An 8,303-nucleotide genomic window follows, 5' to 3' on the forward strand; every position below is an offset into this window, starting at 1 on the left:
TTTTAACATTTACGATGCTGGCTGCATCGTAAGGAGATAAATGTAGAAGCAGAGAGGCAAAAATAAATTCCTTCTTCACAGAAATATTGTTTGGTTCTTTGCATTTCTCAAGTACTTGACAAAACTCAATCATTTAATCTTACTTGGTTAAAAGCCAGCAGATAATGGTGTATGTGCTGACAGTTAGCTGCCAGCGGTCCTTCGTCGACAGACAGGTCAGACAAGTGTCATGTATCCGGCTTAGCATTTCACAACAACAAAATAACAAAGGGAGCGAACTGCACGGCTCTGTACGTTTCCTTGGCCGCGTCCCCGGAGGACCGCTGCTGTGTTTGTTTTATGCTAAGCTCATGCTCAGCTCACAGACAGATCTGCTGACAGCACAGGAGCCTGGGTGGCCATATGGGACATCTGGCCACTTTTAAAAGTGTCTGCAGCCGTGCCAGCAGCTGTGTCACTGTGCTCTACTGTAATTGCTCCCTGCGATAACATGTTCACGATGTAATATTTGTTCATCAATATGTTTAGCAGCCAGCGGGTGGCGACTCCTCTGGTTGCAAAAGGGCACGTGCTTTTATAGAAGTCTGTGGAAAAACAGCCCCCGCTTCCCTTTCTCTGTGTCAATTTTCTGATGAGCTGATGGGTTCAGCTGCTAGTTTCAGGTCACACTTGCAAAAACATGAAGTTTAAATTGCAAATTACGGTCTGTGCAAAGGGAACTACCTGCATGTTTGTTTAGCAACCTCATGTTTGATAGTTAAAATCTGGTGATCAAAATCCACTTTGGGGTTGCGGAAGGAGATCATCCGATGTAAAACTTTAGCAAATGAAACCCCTTGTGACACCGGAGCGGCCAAAAGTAGCTGCCTCATTAGAGTTTGAAAGGGGAATTATCCAGGGTGTGACTGCTGGCTAACAACTTTTCAGTTTCTGGTTTCGAGACCTCAAAATGATGGCGCTGAAAATGCTCAACAAATGCTTCACAATTTGACTTTAGTAACCAGTGGGCGACATCCATCTTTTATACTGTTCATGACATAAATGTCTAACTTCTGTCTACAAAGTCTTGAAACATTCTCTCAAAATCTACAGATATACTGGTGCTGTCAGCGTTAATCTCGTTAAAATGATGTTAACGCCATAACCGCATGAACGCGGCGTGGATATTTCTGCCAATTCAGTTCGATATCCCACCCCATTGCATCCATTCTGTACTGCTTATTCTTATCAGGGTCTTAGCTGGTTGTATCCCAGCTACAAGACATTATATAAAAGTTAGATTGATATTTTAAAAAAATGATGTTGATAGATGAAAAATCAGAGGATCGCTGAAGGTTTCATCCTCACATAGTAGAATATCTTATCCAGATTTACAAGAGTCCTTATCAAGATACTGGTCATACTGAAGTAGGAATTAAAACATGACTTCCTCTTCTGAGGTTTTTGTGGTGATGCTTCAAAACAATTGTTGAGACAATTCACTTCAAAGTGAGGGACAAAATGACATGTGGGAGCACTCGCCTTCTCTTTTCCTGTTTTCTTTAGTTTCTGTTGAAATCGCTTTCCTCTCCAGCACAAACTCAACAAGATCCGTTCAGCCTTTGGAAAGCTCATCCTTCAGGCGTTCTGTCAGTCTGCCAATGCCTGAGGAAATGGGTGCTCCTGTTTTTACATTTGTGTTCTGGCTGGCCTGAAGCTTTGGGGTTTCTCAGTGTGTAAAACTCACAAATATTAGGCAAAAGAGGTTCGTTGAGTAAGCTTAAGCACTTCTACTCTTTTTACCTGTGATTGTGAAAAGTACAAACTGGCATGATTTCAAATCCTCCGTACACACACATTTATCATCACACGATTGTGTCGTGTATTTGCAAGAGTGTGTCTTTGTCTAATGTCATCGTAAAGTCTGCAAATGTGATCTGAAGAAAAGGGTTGGTGGCGCTGGTGGGCGGTGACGGTGTTTCACTCACCGCAGTCTAGCCACTGCAGGAAACAAACAGCTCTTAACTGACACTTGGATTGCTTGTGAGACAGAACAGTGTCAGCAGCTGGCCACATTCCACAGAGAAAAAACATCAAGTGTGCAAAACCAACAACAAGCAGAGCAGCGCCGGAAATACCGGCCGGGGGGGTTAAGGGGTTACAGCATAGCACGGTGCAAGCGTAAATGCTGGTGAGTAAAAAACACGGAGCAAGAGTCGCTGCATTTCAACACTAATGAAAAACATCATGTGTCCGAAATAAGTTAGCGCTGCTCCTCTGAGACTTGGCTGTCTTCCTTTTGGATTTGCAGTGGATCTCTGGAATTCTCAGAATGTAACCCCAAATATATTCGGCACCCTTTCCAGCTGCTCTCACACAAGGAAAAAAGAAATACTTAGATAGCATGCTTTCACCTTTTTCATCAGCGAACAGCTGTTTTCACCTTTTTAAATTTATTTTTACTAAAAAAAACCATATTACTCTGTCAGATTTTTAGTAATGCTGACAGGAGGAAGAGTATCAGTTAATTAAAAGGCATTTCTCCTGCATATGAGCCGGCACCGGCGCTGCATTTAACCACATTAATGTCATTAAAACTGAATCAGTGTCTCGAGGTCCTTGCTTGTGTAAATGATATCTTTCAATATTCAGGTCAGATTCTACTGATTCAATTGGGACAAAAAACACTGAAACACAACCCTCTTCAATGAATCCTCCATAACTGGAACTTACCCTAAAAACCTGTGCAACGTTTCACATCTGCTACTCTTAACTCGTACGAACTGAATGGATCACTTCCTTCTTGAGAGCTCTTGCACTCATATGACATAATTTCACCCTGAGTGCCATTGTGAGTTTGACCCTGGCTTCCTCTTATTACTCCAGCTCATTAAAGGCTTCCAAAAGTTACATTATAATACCAGGAAATGCCCTAAGGCAAACCGCAATGATTTCATCCCTTATATTTCCTCTTGTGATATTACAGAATTCAAAGAGGAACAACAAAACCAAACACAGGATTTCTGTTTAAGGAAATGGCTTGTTTCAAATGGCAGTACAATATTTTGAAGCTAAGGTGCGACTTTGAAATAACAGAACATGTTGTTCCTGCTTGCCTGTTGAAACTGCTTTTGTGGCTTCAGTTGTTTCAGTAACGTATGATCTCATCTGTGTAATCCAGGACTGTGCGCTTGTACTTGGCAAAAGGTTTCTGGTATAATTTCATCTTCTGCAAATGTGCACAGAGAACAGGAAAACTTGTGAAGATTTTAACACTCCAACTAATGCTTATAGGATAGAAAATAGTTTTTTTCTCTTCATCAGGTGCAGCATATACAGAAAACATTTTAAAAGATTAGTTCAGTTTAACTTGGTTTAAAACTACAAGACCATAAACCCAACCCATCCTTGTGGGTGTCTCATTAACTGTCATGAATGTAGAGTTGTGTGAAAAATGTAGTATAACCTGTGAGTCAGTAGCTTGTAGAACCTGCTTTAGCAGCAATAATTTGAAGCTAATATTTTCTGTATGACTTTATCAGTCTTTCACATCACTGTGGGGTATTTTTGACCCACTCAGCTTTACACTCTTCCTTCAGTTCATTTAGGTTTGTGATCAATTGTTTATGCACAGCTCTCTTAAGGTCCCACCACAGCATTTCAGTCAGGTTGAGGTCTGGATTCTGACTGGGCCATTTCAACACGTTGGCTGAAATGGAAAAGAATCATCCTGCCGGGCATTCCTCGGAGTGTTTGGGAAAATTGTCCTGTTGGACGACCTAATTTCAGCCAAGATTTTGCTGTCGGACAGATGGCCTCACTTTTGACTCGGGAATATTTTGGTATACAGAGTTCATGATCTACTAAATGGCTGCAAAAAACAAGCCTAAATATCACACGTTCACCGCCTTGTTTGACAGTTGGTTTGAGGTGTTTGTGCTGATATGCTGTGTTTGGTTTTAACTAAACATAGCACTGTCCATTATGGTCAAGCATCTAGACTTTGTTTCAGTCTGTCCAAAGGACATTTTTCCAGAGGTCTTGTGCTTTGTCCAGATGCAACTTTGCAAACCCAACAGTTCTGCCACACTCTTTTTAGAGAGGGTTTCTTCTGATAGCCCTTCTAAGCAAGCCATATGCGTTCAGTCTTTTGCTTTGCATGCTTTTACTGTCAAGGTCCTGGGTCATGTGACCCAGTATTCTGAGTTTCTTGAGGTTTTTGTTATTCTTTTCAGTCTAGTTTCATTTCAGTTTATCTAGTTACATTCTGTCATGCCTAGGTTACACTTTTAGTTCATGATTTATCAAGCTCCCCATTTGTCTCATCCCTGTGTGAAGCTTTCTGTGTCAGATTGTCATGTTAAGTCTTCGTGTGTCTATCTGTCATGTTTCATGTCCAAGTTTTCTTTGTTTGTCAAGTTCGAGTCATTTCTGGGTCTCGTTATGTTTCCCGTTTTATTTTGAAAGAGCCTTGTGTTTTTTGTTTATTGTATTTAGTTTCACGTCCCCTGTCCTGTCATTATGTTAATTGTTGTCAGCTGTTTTCCCCATGTGATTCCTCTTCCCTTGTTCATTCTTATGTGTATTTAGTCTGTGTGTTTCCGCTCAGTCAGTGTCAGATCGTCTGTTATCCTCACCGCAGATTTCATAGGTGTGCCTCATTGTTTCACTGTGTTTCCTAGTTTACTCAGTGTTCATAGTTTTTTCACTGGGTGTCACAGCCCTTTGTTAACACAGTGTTTATAGCAGGGCTGCCCAATCCCAGTCCTCGAGAGCTACTATCCTGCAGCTTTTAGATGCATCCCTACTCCAACACAGCTGAATCAAATGGTTTAATTACCTCTTCAGCATGCCATCATGTTTGGCAAAGGCCTGATAACAAGCCATTCCTTTGATTCGGGTGTGTGGGAACAAGGATGCATCTAAAAGCTGCAGGACGGTAGCTCTCGAGGACCGGGATTGGGCACCCCTGGTTTATAGTCTCCTTAGTTTCCCTAGTTTCATGTTTCTTGTGCCATCAGCCACAATAAAGGTTTGCTTTATTTTTAAACTTCGTTTTGTCTCCACCGTGTCTGCATCTGGGTCTACCTCGTTGTCACACCGGCGCACCCTGCGTGACATTTAGTTGTTGACACAGTTGGATCCTAACTCTTCAAGTTTATCACTACAAACACCTCATCAATAAGCAGTTCTAGCCACTAGCTTATGTGATTTTCCCAAAACGCCAAACTACTTTTCTTAATAGCCAGAGTAGAATTTATGTCATGAAAATGATATAAAAGATATCAATTCTCCAAGTCTGCATAGAGAAAGAAATACACATAGATAGAAAAGATCACTTCTGCACACTTCAGTGTTTCCTCAGGCTTGACTCTATCAGGTGTACTGCAGTCAATTCTACCTGCTTGAAAATGATGATCTCATTTCAGAAATTTCAGCTCTGTAAATTTTATTGCTTATAAAATCGCGCGTCTGCATCACCCTGCAGCTTCTTTGCCTGCGTAGCTGAACATCTTTCTTTCTTGTAGAGTTCATGCTTTTGGAATGCGATGTGTTTGCTTGTACTCAGCATATTCTAGCTGGAGGTGGGGGGGATTCGAGCTGGATCTGTTTTCAGTTACTGGTCTTTGATCTGACACAGGGGAGAGATCCTGTCCTGACACAGCCGGCAGATTCAGGTGCAAAGGCGATATCGAGCACCGAATCTCGGGGATAAACCGATTCTCTTTCTCCAGGGAAAAACAGACAACCACTCCTCCCAGCACAGGATTCATATCGCAGTCTCAGTGGAACAATGTCTACATGAAAAAGTGTGAATGAAGATCAAAGAAGCATGTTTCATGTTCGCCTGGGAGTTCTTTTTTCTCTTTTAAACTGAACCCTAAGTGTACAGACTTCAACACCTCTGCTATTTCTCACAAAAATAAAATCAAAACCATCCACATTTGTTATTTTTATTCACTTACTGCATATTCAGTGGCAGTGGAAAATTACAATTACATTCTTTGCTGTCAGTGACGTGGTGACATCACTCGGCTGGAAAGGTTGTTAAGTAGGGTTGTTCCCACAGCTTTAAATATCTGAAGGTAGATGGCAGGATGACGTATAACTTGTTCCCTTTCAACAAACACTACATCTGAATACCGTCCTGTTTTGTTAGCTCATCGTGCAACGTGCCTGGAATATTTACACCCTGTCGTATTTTTGAAAGAAAACGAAAGCACCTAATTTTTATGAAAACAGTTTGAGAGTACAGGATGAGCTATTGGTGTGAATGATTAATGAGGTGTTAATTAAGTCTATCAAGCGCTTGTGTTACTCCCAGGAGTCTGATTGTTTAGCCCACAGGGATACTGCTCACATACTTGAACTCAGAGAACATTGGCGGAATAAACCAAAGGAATTTTCTGATTTTAATTAAAGTCTTTATCTTCTCAACTTCTTCCCAATCAAGCTGACAGTAGAAAACTTTTCTCTTCTTTGTTTATCTATTACGGTTAACTCTACAAGTAGATCTGTTTGTGCTTAGAGATTTTCGTGGTTTAATGTTATTTTGCTCAAATCCAATGCAAGCAGTTCTTATTTGTGCAGGAAGTGTGATTAGACAAACATGCCAACAGCTCCCATGAGATCATCCACTGACCTCAGCAACAAGCAGCACCCTGCCCACTGCTAGGGCGAGGCTAGTCCTCCTGGAAAAGGCTCAGATTTGCTACACCCTGCTTATAAAACATTATTGTAGGCTAAAAATCGCATTTGCTGTTTCTAAATCTTTCACTGTTCCTAATCTGATTTGGAATGAACACAGTATAGTTTCTGTAGGTGGCTATGGTCTGAAATAGCACTAGAAGCACAACAAAATATTTCATTTTTGGGTTTGTTTAGTACTGGTATCATGAAATGAACATCCTGCCAGAGGCACACCCACTGGAAAATGTCCAAATACTACGTGCTAAAAAGACTTAAAGAGACCAGCTTGTGGAATTATTTTCTGAGGTGCTCTTTTTCTCTTTCTTAGGACAGAAAAAAGTTAGAAACTCCTGATATTGTTTGAAGAAACATGTTAAGTCACTCATGTAACACACAGCAGGACATGATGCAGTTTAGATCTGTTCTTGCTACTTAAAATACTGTGTTTGGTTTAAGCAATGGAGGCGCCTGTATAGTGCACGGAGGAGGCAGGAAGAAACCGAGCACCTCTTTGTAAGCCATTGGACAAAAACCTGCACTATCTTCATATGTGGACATCACTCAGATTTGTACTAGAGAGCTTGCAGGGTCGGAACTGTTATCCAAAAACGTTTAGAGCTGCCTTTCATCAGTCAGCAGCTTAATACAGAATCGCATTTTAAATTTCACCCCCATTTTGGCGACCCCTCTGACCTGTCCTCTATTGCTACCATCAGCCCACACAAATACTTGGGGACCTGATGATGAACATTTCCTATTTTGCTTCCTCATAGTTTACCTCTTGCATGAAAGCTTGAGTAAAACCGACATGAAAGACAACGCGTTTTCTGATGGGCTTGTTTAAACCACATGTAGCGCCACAAAAACAGAAAAAGAATCTTTTTCTTCTCTGCTGTGTGCAACATTTTCTTATTGCAGTCTCTAATGACTGTGACAACCTTCATGGACCACCAGCCGAGATTTTAAGTTAAGCCCTGGATAAAAATATGTAGGGTTTTTTGTTTTTCCTTAGGGGTATACATGTGCGTGTATCCATACAAATGCAACATGGGAATTGTTTTATTTCTCAGCTGATACAAGGGAAGAGTGGAGGACATGCTGTATGTCCTGTACCTGGCAGAAGGTTCAGGAATGTGGGAGCACTCTGCATTCTTTAGCCCCGGTTTTGTTTTTATAGCCCTCACACAGGAAGCTCACTGCAGCAGGGCCTCATTCATGTTGTCTGAAAAACGCTGACTGCCATCCCACCCCCACCTCTCTGGCCGCTCTCCAAGACACACACACACACACACACACGCATGCATGCGCACACACACACCAGACAACACACAACATGCATTTTTGTAGTTGTGGGCCACAGTGGATTCTCCCCTCCCCCACCCCCATCAGAGAGTTTCATTTATAGCTCTAATTACAATAAACAAGCAAGAAGAACTGGGGAAGAGGCAGCTTAAACAACGATTTTCTCAGTGATAGCAGTTAATCAAATACTAGCTCACAAGTTTTAATATGCATTTTTAATATTTCTTGTCTGCTCTGAATTAGGCGGGGTTTTTTCGGTTATGTTTCCTGTAGCAAACATAGGTTTTCAAGTTGCATTTGCCAGTTTTTACACAAGCTGGATTATAAAAACT

Source organism: Astatotilapia calliptera, chromosome 12 (assembly GCF_964374335.1).
Source record: "Astatotilapia calliptera chromosome 12, fAstCal68.1, whole genome shotgun sequence".
In the NCBI taxonomy this organism is placed as follows: domain Eukaryota; kingdom Metazoa; phylum Chordata; class Actinopteri; order Cichliformes; family Cichlidae; genus Astatotilapia; species Astatotilapia calliptera.